Below are 12574 nucleotides of genomic sequence, written 5' to 3' on the forward strand. Positions count from 1 at the left end.
CACCTTGCTCATGTGCTAAGCGTTACAAAAATTAAAGGAAGCTCACACCAATTACATGACATCTCACTTCTAGTACACCAATTTGCTAAAGCCTGTGGCCTCCAGTGTTCACGTAAACAATCACAGCTCCTTGTCGTCCGCCCTCACGCCAAACCAAGGAATACATTCAAATACTCCTTAATGGCAAGGCCATCACTCCAAGCCCCAGCATCAAGATCCTAAGCCTACATCTCGAAGCTAACACCAAGAGTGACGTCTCCTTGCAGCGCCTCAAAAACAGCATTAATGATGATTAAATCACACACATGATCAGGCGAGTTGTCACCAAGAAGCGAGGCCTAAAGGAATCCGGTACCTTTCGATTAATTGTAGCTTTGGTCCTCTCGAGAGTTACTTACATCAACCCCCTGTCTTCTTCTCGACAAGGAAGACATAGAGGTGCTTTATATAATGGTTAAAAAGGCGGTCGAGCAGGCCATCGGTCTTCTCATGACTGCGTCCACACAGAGGCTGCTTAGCACGGGGCTCTACAACATGGTGGAAGAGCTGATAGAAGGCCATCTTTCTAACCAGAAGGTCCGACTCAGAACTGCGATGGGTAACCGCATGCTTCACCAGATTGGCTGGGCAACCGAGAATGTCACTCCGCTTGACGTACTCCCAGACTCTTGGCCACTAAAACTAAAGATGCTCCCTTTGCTTAGAAATATACACCCCTCACATATGACGAGGGTCACCGAAAAGCACGGGGTCAAGCGCGAAACAGCACCCTCGGTGAGGATCATGCAGTTATCTACACAGACGCCTCCAAACATCGAGGGCAACAATACGCCATCATCGTGGCTACCTCCACACCAACCTCCCTGCGTGTACCTCACTTAAGACCCAAGAAATAACGGCAGCAGAAGAGGCAGCCATCACCTTGGCTCTCGCTTAACCAGGGGTTCGGAGGGTAGTCATCGATTCCCAGCAAGCCTACTGGAATTACCATTAGGGTTGTGTGTTCTGACCTGCACTGCGTGTGCGAAAAAAACACTCCCCAAACGGTTCCATTCAGCTCATCTGGACACCCCCTGACGATTCAGTGGAGGGCAACAAATACGCCCACCCAACAAGCCTGCGCTTTTACCTCCCGTGCTATGGAGCTGCACGAGGACAGTCACCCGCTTGTCACGTTCAGGGAGATAACCCAGCATTATCGCCTTCTAGGACAGACCGTACTTTCGCCTTACCCTTACCTTTCCAGAGAACAACAAACTACGCAATGGCTCATACAATCCAGGCTCCTTCCAACAGCCTACGCGTCTTCACTTAATGTATCCGAATCGCTACGACGCTGAATGTAAATTTTGCTCAGAAGTAGGAACACTCGGTCCCGTAATCGGAGTGTGCGACTTTACCCCTGAGCACCCTCCTCTCTTTCCGTCAACTACCCAACAAGATCAATGGGAGATGCTGCTGTCCAGGTCCTCTCTACCTATCCAGCTTCAGCGAATCGACAGAACATAGGCCGCGCGGACTGCATATGGGCCCCACAGAAGAAGGAATCACTCCCCAGGGCTGCACTCTGGGCCTTTCAGAAATCTGAACACAAGTATTTCTTCCTCCTCCTCCTTCTCTGCAGCAAATCTCGTCTCTTGCGTCCGCGGCGCAGAGACGGAGAAGACAGATCGTCTAACACCGGGTTGGAGCTTACTTTAATTTTATAAAAAAAGTTTCCACTCTTGTGCTACACTAATACAACTCAACCAAACACTGTTGATCCTTCATGCATTGATTTACTTTACCAAGAATATCTCATTGAAGTAATAAATGGTGTGGTTAGTGCATTTCACTTCTCTGTGGTTTTGCTATTTGTAGAGCGATGTGAGGGAATTTAAGTGACGTCGCATCGGTAATCGTTGTGGGTGCTGTTAACAGCTTTGCTTTCCAACCACATTCACGGGGTGGATTGGCGCGATTTTTTTTTCGAAGCTCGTTATATGCCTATTTGGTTCCAGATAACCAATCATAATTTGTTTCTTATAGTGCTGGCGCACAGTTGCCCTTGTATCTGCAATCATCTTTTATTTTGTATGCTTTGTTCAGCATATATCACTCGGTGTTAATGCTTGTGTCTTTGACATGAAACATTGCCACCTTCCGTTCCTATTTTCTTTTTCTTCCTTTGCGATGTGCATATATTTTGCTTTATGCTTTTTTAATGTAAATATATGTTGTGATGTGAATATATTGATGTGAACTAATTGTTCTTGATTATGGTATTTATGTCGCGACCACGTATAGTTGGCCAATTTAAGAGATTTTGTGTAATTGGCCGCATCTGTCTTTTTTTGTGTGTACTCTGTAAACCACTCCTCTCTACAATGCTTCGGCGATTGAGAGTAAGTGAAATAAATAAATAAAATAAATAAATATCTACTGAATGACTGTATTCATTCTTTCCGGTGCTTGGTAGCGCACAAAGACAGATTAAGAGGTGGCCATCAATGGTAAGACTACGGGACCAAGAGCCGCCGATGCAACCGTGAAACCTATGCCCAGACATCTGGTTTGAGTGCACTGACGCTCACGCACAGGCACAATCCAGCCAGCACGAGCGATAAAGCGGACTCAGATTATCCGCTTAACCCTGACCTAGCGACGTGGTGCCGCAGATGCGATAATTAGAAAGGCGCTCTTGCGAACCGGCGCCCGGAGGACACTTCCTATCCGGCAAATGACCTTGAAAGATGTAGAATATGAAAACGTTCGCCGTGATTAATGAGCTTAGGTTCTGCACTAAGGCGCCTTTGCTTTTATTAGCGAATATGTGGTGGAGATAAGATATCTGATTAAAAAAATATCTCCCGTGTCCACAGAAATGCGATTATTTGCCCGTGAAAGGCATCACACAAAAAAGCTTAATTTGGAGGAAGAACAGAACTTGTATAGAGTGCGTGAGATCTAGAAATAAAGTGTGTAAGCATAAAATTATATTTCTGTCCTTTAACTACAAAGGAAAACTAGAGCGTCACCAAACAGAGTAGAAACAATAGAATGTCAATTATTATTCATTACCATCCTCGAAAAGGTATTACTGCTGCGCCTATATTGGCTAATGCGGCAGTTGAAAGACGTTTTACAGAACTCCAAGGCGAAACTTCATTTTGTTGGTATTTCTATTTCAACGCACGACATGAGGTCATTGAAATGAACGACGTATTTCCACCCGTAATGGGACAGCGCTGGTCTATATTGCCAGAGCCTAATGAAGTCTCAAATAATTATAGACGGCCGCGCTAAAGAGGCTCGCTGCTATTGACACGATGTAGATTAAAACAGAGCTTTCAAAATAAGTGATACTCCACCTGCGTTTCTATAGGGTTCTAGGAGGTTACGCGACATGGTTCAAAGCATTGTAGCTTAATCTTCGCTTCAAACGTTGTTACTTTGGCCCAAGTTTTTTAACGAGGTTACCTATCTTTCCATCTTTTGCTTGTTCCAGTTACCACATAATGGGAACCTTGATATCTGCGCCTGCTTTGGGCAGGGCTTTTTCCTCCACTATCTCGAATACTGCAAATTTGGCAGAAATGAAGAGCCTGGCCTAAAGCTTCAGTGGAACAAAACAAAAACCACTCTGAATAACATGTGCATCTTAGTTAAAATCACAAATAAGAAGACCACGAACAAAGAGGAGCCATGAGTAACCAAACAAGGAATTTACTCTAGGTGATCGCCGAACATCTATTTATATTTTAGACGACAGCCTGTTCTGTTACATCCTTATCAAAATGTTCAGCGCGTTTTCTAAAGACGGGTTATCCCAACTGTTCGCAACTGAATTAACGAGATATTGTAGGCGGAATTAAAAGGTAAAATAACCACTCCCACTGAATATTTTTTCCCTATGCAATCGTATCACTACTACGGTTATCATATAAACCACCTTCGCACCGTAGTGACAGATCAAACCTTTATGGCACATTTTAAAAAACTGCTCGTAAATTAATAAATAGATATCCTGCCTTTAAAATATTAACATGTGTACGGTGCCAAGACATCGACACAAAATAAACCTAACATTGAACCACCTGAAATAACTCAGACACCGAGGGATAAACCGATTTCTTCTATCTCCATGGCTTTTTCTACTAGTTTGTAAACGTCAACAAACATTAAAAGAATACACGAGTCACCTTGCTTCCGTTTCAAAGGGCTCCCGTCACGAATCTCAGGGCCAGGTATGGCAAAGCATTTTAAAATATCCTCCGAAAACACGCATACCACCTGTAGTACAACTCGGTAAGAACAAAACCGTTACCCCATAAAGTTACACAGCTGTAAACCTAGAGCACCGCATTTCGAGCTCCGCGTCGTTGCGTTTTTTTTGTCAACCTTTTCTGACTTGGTTAAGAAGTTTTGTTTTCCTTGATAAATTTCACAACCGCTCGCTCTCTCTTTTTCTCCTCAAGACGGAGACACCCGCACACAGTTAATGACATAACCAACACACACTCCCACACGCTCGTGCGCGCACGCACGCACACAATCACACATACATACACACGCACACACGCACACGCACACACACCGACACGTGCGCGCGCACGCACACACGCACTGAAACCCACATGCACATGCACATACGAGCACACTCGCACACACACGCAAACACCCACACAGACACGCACATATACACGCACGCACACACACACGCACGCACGCACGCAAATGCACGCGCGCACACAACCACACGCGCACACACACAATCCGACACGCACTCATGAACAGACGCGCACCCGCACGCACGCACAGGAAAGCAAACTCGCACGCACACGGGCGCACACACGCGCACACGCACAAGCACTCGCACGCACACACACGCACGCACATGCACACACACGCACACACACGCACACACACGCACACGAATGCACTGGCGCACACCCCTACAACCACACATAGACGAACACACACCCACGCACACGCATGCACGGAAACGAACGCGCGCTCATACAAACACACGCACACCCACATGCGCACTCACACACACAAGCACACACGCACGCACGCACACGCGCAAGCACGTGCACGCACACGCACAAGCACTTGGATGCACACGCACACACACACACACATCAGCGCACACACACACATGCACGCATGCAAAAAGCACACACATACAAACACACACGCACGCACACGCACACACACAATCATACGCACGCACGCACGCATGGATGCGCGCTCACGCACGCAAAGGCACCCACACAAACTCACACGCACCCGCACGGACGCACGTGCACACACACGCACGCACGCACGTGCACACACACGCACGCACGCACGCACACGCACGCCCGCACACGCACGCACGCGCACCCGCACACACACACACACACGTGCACGCACACACATGGCGACGGGCACACGCACACGCGCACACGCTCATATGCGCGCACACCCACGCGCAAACGCGCACACGCACACATGCCCGCGCGCCCGCACACGCACACACACATGGACGCGCACTCGTACACGCACTCACGCACACACATAAACACACACACTCACATGCACACGCACAAACGCATGCATGCACGCCGGGACGTGCACGGACTTGCGCACATAGACACATGCAAACGAACACGCACGCATGCACACGCATGCACACACACACACGCACACATACACACCAACCCACACACAGGCACACACACAAGCACACACACACACGCATGCACAAACGCACGAACACACAAACATGCAAACACACAAAACACGCGCACGCACACGCACACGCCCCCCACACACGCAGGCATTCACGCACGCACTCACGCATTAGCCGGGCGCGCGCACACACGCGCACGCACGCACACACACACGCACATACCCACGCCCGCAAACACACAAGCGCACGAACACACACGGACACGCGCACTCGCACACCCGCACACGCACACAATCATACACGTACACACGCACGCACGCACCCGCACACACACGCACCGGCTTACGCGCGCGCACACACACACCACAGGCACACACGCCCGCACGGATACACACGAAAGCACGCACGCACGTGTACGCCCGCCCACACGCACGCATGCGGACGCACGCACACGCACAAAGAAACGCACGCACACACACACAAAGGCTTACACGCACGAACGCGCAGGCATAGACACACACCATGTACTCCCACGCGCTCGTACACACAGACATGCCCCGACACCCGCACACCAACACGCACACGGGCGCACGCGTACACATACACTCACACACGCGCGCGCACATACACACACCAACGCACACACAGACGCATGCACGCGCGCAATCACACACACACACATACGCACACACGCATGCACGGACGCCCGAACGACGACTGCACGCACGCAGGCACTCTCTCACGGACGCGAACGCACGCACACGCACGCACGCAAGCGCACGCCACGCGCGTCCATGCACACACACACACACACAAATATGCGAGCACTCGCGCGCACACACACATACCCACACGCACACGCACACGCACACGCACGCACGCACGCACTCACGCGCACGTGTGCGCCCACGCACATGCACGCACACGCACCCACGCACACACACATACGCGCGCCCACGCACACGCACACGTACACGCACGTACGCACGACTTTACGATTAGCAACTAGTTTCAGCTGACGAGAATTACGGTGGTACAACAGGAGTAACAAATTTTGGTAGACCCCCGAGCCTTTGTATTTATGCGTGAAACGTTTTTGCCTTGACAGGCCCCCTTGACACTGTTGAAAATTTTAACAAAACAGCGCGAAGCACGGGACAAAGGAAAGATGAAGACAACACAAGCCCAACAACAAACCCTACTGTTGAAAATTTTCAGCGCTTTTAGAGGTTTAGAGGTTTACCCCATGTGGGTAAGCGGTGTACAATCCTTGATTTTACAATCCTTTAAAATCCTTAAGCGGTTTACAAAGCTCAGCAGACGAAACCGGGTTGAGGGAGAAAAACGAACGTCGCGGTGTGCACTAATCACTGAACACTTCCGCCGCGGAAACCATGACGATATATCTTTGGGTGTTTACAGACGCGGATATGAACCTTGGAAAAACTCCTCGGGCACTTAGGTCCCCTTGCGAGATTTGAAGGTGCAATCCCAGAGATTATCTGACATTTTTGCTCCTGCATCTTTTTTGCGTATTCTTCTTTGGCTTTGTTTCTGTCTTTTAGAAAAATTAGAGAAACACCACTACACGCTACCGAGTACGGTTTGTGCCAGCAACGAAGCGTTCACACAAACCGTTGCGTTAGGTTACAACAGCTGCTCACTCGTCTCCACTTAATACCTTGTTTTCTTTTTGTGATTCACATTGAAGGTCTCTCAAGTAGCCTGCTCCACTGTGGAACAGCTTCACGCGTACTGTGTACCGATAAGAGTGTGCTGGGTGGCTGTTCTGGGGACGCTTAACGTAAAAAATGAATAGGGAAGAGAATTAGATTAGAATTGATGGCCTAAACGAACCATGAAAACAAAATACAAGTTGGGGTTATTAGAAAGACTGCTTAGTCCCGATAACAACGATACGAATATCATCGCTATCTTCAAAAAATACGGAGATATGAAAAAAAAGGGTGAAGCAGTCTTGTTTGGGAAGGAACCTTGTTTGTGCGATTGGCGGCAGCCTAACGTACCTGTCGCAAAGACTGGACGTCTGTAACAGGGCCTCGAGTTCCATGTGACCGTATCACTTGAATGCTAACGTGCAGTTAACGCGCTAAAAATGATGTTTTATTTTTGGCCCGTATGACGTCATTCTTGCTCATAACACGTCACTGCTGCGCAAAATTTGAAACATTAAAATACTTCTTGCTTTTCTGTGTTAAATAACATCTCTTGTGGCTGTAATGAAGCTAAGTAAGATACTGAATCCTAGTTCTTTCAAATTAAACGAAGTTGTATTTTCTCTTCATGGCTCTTTTAAGCACATTGTACCTTCAGTAAAAGAAACTTCGGGGTCCACACTTGCGAGGAGACATGGGGCGATTTACGCTAAAGTGTTGAGGCGTAGGAATCAGCGCTACTCCATCAGGGGCTTTTCCCCTCGACACCCAAGTGTGCCAGAGGGCTGCAATTCTAGGAAAAACAAAGGTGACTCTTCTGAGCCCACCGTCACGTGTTTTTCCGTTTTCTGCAGTGTCTCTGTGCTGCATTGTCTTCCGCATTTTGTTGCGTTTACTTTCTACGCATGTAGAAAATACGTTACCGCAAATGAGCAGCTCTGGCAGCACAGTTAGATAACACCAATTACCTCCTAAGTTCTAGCCATTCCCAATGTAATCATTCTTCTGTTTAATGCCCAGCCCATATTTCCGCCTTGAGCGCCCAGTGAACAAGTAGCGCCGAAGAGCTGTTTACGTTCGTGACGTCGTGAAGATCTTCTGGCAGCAGAGCAGAGATTATAGTGTGTTCGGGCAGCGAACAGGAACAGTCAATGCCTACTACAGAGTAGCTCCGGGCTTCGCGGTAAAGTAAACGCCGTGGGAAAGCGTCACCTGCGGACTTCCCATGGGGTGGACGGCACGCAACACTGTGCATTCCAAAAAAAGAGTGCACGGTTATAGGACGGGTAATCTTTGAGGCAGCGTATACGCGCCGAGAAATCATCAATGACGCCATCGACGAAACACGCTGCTGACGCACGTAAAGTAAACATATCGGAGGCAGTGGCGGGAATACACAACTGCGCAAAGCCGTTTGCACTAAAGGTTTGACTTCTGCTGCACGTCTCAATTCCTACAGCGGCGGTGTCTTACTGCAGGAAACACTCATATGGCGAGTGCACTAAGCGACTGTACGCGCTCTCGGGACTGGACTGCAGGCTTTGGTAATATTACTAAAACATCGATGTGCCGGAAATGTGAGTGCCGAAACAGAAGTTTGATCCTATACCACACCGTACCGAACCAGCAGCTTTGTACGTTCCCAGCATGCGTTATTGTTCAGATGTAGTATTTACATGGGCGACTAGAATAAGGTTATTTTCTGAAAAAAAGAGTAGCGAGAAAAAACCGGGCTCTAACACGATTAACACGCACGACAGAACTGTGAATATATCTAATGAGGCGAGTTCGAAGAAGTCGTGCCCTGGATATAGGAGACCACGAGGTAGCTGATCGAACGTTGGTTGCATGGACGGCATGCGAGTTCAGAAAACTCGACTTAGCACAATCTTAACTCCTGATGTAAAGATCACGTTCGCGCAAAACTCGTAAGAAATGCAAAGTCGACAGATGACCAATGGCTGAGCCCCACCAATACAATAAATAGAAACAAGAAGTTCTTTTGTTGCACCCGCTCGTTTTCAAGTAAACATGTTCGACCCTGCAAAACTGCAAAAATTTGATTGTAGCCTGCTAGTGCAGGTTCTCCAACACACAGCAGCTGTCTTAAACCAAGGTTTACGGTGAATATGAACGCAGTTATACTCGTACGTGGCCTGCTAAGCCCGCCTCCATCAATCCTAAACTTAAGTTTTAATTCAGAGCACTTTAGAGCCTAGCCTTATCGTCGTAGCTTGCTCGATGTCTCAATGTCTAGCGACTGCTGCGATGAGGAGTCGCAGTGAGATAGCGGACCCTACCACAGCCCCACGGCGTAGCGGCGTAACAAACCCAAACAGATGCTTCGAAGAACTAGCGGTTTATATAATAATAACCATACGACGCTCATCGACTGCTTCCATACATCTCCCCGTTTTTTAGCGCAAAAAAAAACTGCAGGTGCATTTGAGGCAAACTTTGTGTTAAAATTAAAGCCGTTCTACTCAACATGAAAGCTGTCGGAAGCGAAGAGCAGTGATTCGATATAGGGGGCTGTGGCGCCATTATCCGCTCACCGCTACCACCCATCATGCTCTCCGCCGCAATGCCTCACTCATCTCTTGATGATTTGATCCGAGGATTGTCCAATGCAACTCAAATTTGCCGCCTCCGCAGGGCTCGTACGCCCCCTAACTGGAACAGCGGGAGTGGGAGTTCTGTTCTTTTTGTGCTTGCGTTCATCTTTTACAGGTCAGCGGCTTACTGCGCAATTTGAAAGGCGTTGTTTTGGATGGCCACTTTTTCGCTTACTATCGTAAAAAGTCGACCAACGGTAGTGGTTAACTAAGCGGACGTGGGGGCTTCCGCTTTTATACACCGACTTTGCCTGAAATGTACATGCAGTTTTCTTTGCGCTAAGCAACGGGGAGATGTATGGCAAGCGCTGTCTGTTCAGGAGTTTCGAACGTTTATGACTATACAGGGTGTCCAAGCTATCATGCACCAAGATTTAAAAAGAGAGCAATGGCGTTACTCGAAGAAAACCTAGCGCATAATGTCTGCAGTACTGTGGAGAAGCGGACAGTGTTAGATACAAAGCATCTCTTGCTCTCGGCTGCGTCGTCCGTCGTCCGTCGTTTATCCATCCACCGGCCCAGAAAGGCACCGGCAACACTGCCGCTCCAGGAGCCCTTTAAGGGGAAGCGTGCTCGTCTCGTGCCGGCCCAGGAAGACACCGGCAACACTGTCCCTCCAGCATCTCATGGTCGGGGCTATGTCCCTCCCTTGTTGTGGCGCCATCCACAACCCCACTGCGCATGCTCGGCTCATCTCGGACCGGCCCAGAAAGACACCGGTAACACTGTCGCTCCAGAAGCAATTAAAGGGTAAGACACCACCAGGCGTTCAGCAAGCCGAGCATGCGCAGTGGGGGTATGGACGGCGCAACAATGACAAGGGATGGACATAGCCCTGTCGGATCTAATAAAATTACACCATCTTCCCGTAGGGGAAACCTGAGTAGTATGGGAAACCGCCATGGGCTCAACGCAATTTCCCATTTCGTAGTTCCGGTAAGTGAAAAGTGTGGTAGTTACCATGAAAACCAAACTGTAAATATAACGGTAGCTACGTACCACAACCTAACGGAAACGACGAACTGATAACTAATGGGCACTTGAATCGACCCCATGGCTGCTTTGCATACTACTTAGGGTTCCCCTACTGGAAGATGATGTAATTTTTTTTTGTTATGAGACTTCACTATTTAATTGTACTCAATTATCTAACTCGAGAATACCTGTCGTAATCACTGAAGTGTCAATGAGGCACTTGTAGTTACCCATGAGGGGCATCATACTGCGCTATTGTCATCGACGAACTAATTGCGTACTCATTTATTCTGACTGATGAAGAAAACCCGCGAAATATGAAAAATACCATTTGACGGCGCTTCCGCGCGCTTTGTAAAGCAGCCCCCCAAATAGGCTGATTGAAAGCAACTGCTTCGCCTGTCACCCGCCCGAAGAGACAGCGCATCACCTTTTTCATGGCGTGCATGGAAGGAGCAGCAACAGCTAGATTTGGGGGGCGCGTGTGCAGATAAAGCACAAACTCGGCCGCGATTTTTTCTTTGTTTCTTTTGTTTATTTATTTCTGGCTAACTCAGAGGCAGCCTGTTTGAGCGCATTGTTTTACGATGCGCGCGGAGGCGCCGTTACGTGGTATTTGTAATATTTCGCGGGTTTTCTTTATCAGTAAGTATTAATGTGTACGCAATTATTTCGTCGCTGAAAATACCGCAGTTAAATGCTCCTCGTGGGTACCTACAAGTGTCTCATTGACACTTTAGTGATTAGGGCAGTACTTCTCCAATTAGACAATTATTTACAATTATTTAGTTAAGTCTCATTAACGAAAAAAATGCTGCCGGCTTTTCCACAGTACTGCAAATATTATGTACTAGGTTCTCTTCGAGTCACGCCATTGCCGTTTTTTTTAAATCTTGGTGCATATAGCTTGGACACCCTGTATAAACGGCTTTATTTTCAAAGCCCGTGTTTGGGTCGCTTACGCCGTAACGTCGTGGGGCTCTACTTGAGTCCATGATCTCAATGCGAGGCCTGATTACGGCAGCCGCTAGACATTGAGACAGCGAACGAGCTACGACAACAACACCAGCGCCTTAGTGCTCAGCACTTAAAAGGAGATATTCTACTGGACGTCCTTCCCACTACCTGAATACCGTATTCCTTCAGTGGCCAATTTTCTTCCTCCTTTTTTTCCCCTCTTATACCCCTAACCTAACCAAATTTACAGGAGCCTAAGACAATGTCCTGTATATTATACACAAGGATACAATTTTTCCTTCGCTATTTCGGGCCCATACCCCCGTTAGACATAACTTGCTGCTGGCTTTAAGGGAATCGGATCTCTTAGGAAAGAATCCCAGATATATTGAATGCACGAAACAATAAAAAAAAATTGCGGATAATATTATAAATTTGTTCTTCAAATGGCGGACATTTTGGGGCTTCTCTTCTTCTCTGCAAAATCCCAGGAGGCCGGTTAATTGCAGCTTACCCCGTCGAAACTGTGAACTAATATATCTGTCGGTGAAACAGTTCTTGAGTTACAAAATTATTGGGCCTGTAGTGCAACTACAATATAGTCCGTGACAAATAGACGATCTCAAAGTGATTAATGCACATAACTTCAAACACAGGATATTAACTGCAAATTTGAGTTCACACGCACATCTTTT

The 12574-nt window shown here is 47.9% G+C and overlaps 1 pseudogene; it reads left to right on the top strand.

Moving 5' to 3' along the window:
* Nucleotides 1-4768: 4768 nt before the first annotated feature.
* Nucleotides 4769-12574, top strand: part of LOC144180040 (uncharacterized) — a 115784-nt pseudogene continuing 107978 nt past the window's right edge.

Source organism: Haemaphysalis longicornis, unplaced genomic scaffold (genome assembly GCF_048455015.1).
Source record: "Haemaphysalis longicornis isolate Haplotype H1 unplaced genomic scaffold, Haemaphysalis longicornis Haplotype H1 scaffold_4, whole genome shotgun sequence".
Classification (NCBI taxonomy): Eukaryota; Metazoa; Arthropoda; class Arachnida; order Ixodida; family Ixodidae; genus Haemaphysalis; species Haemaphysalis longicornis.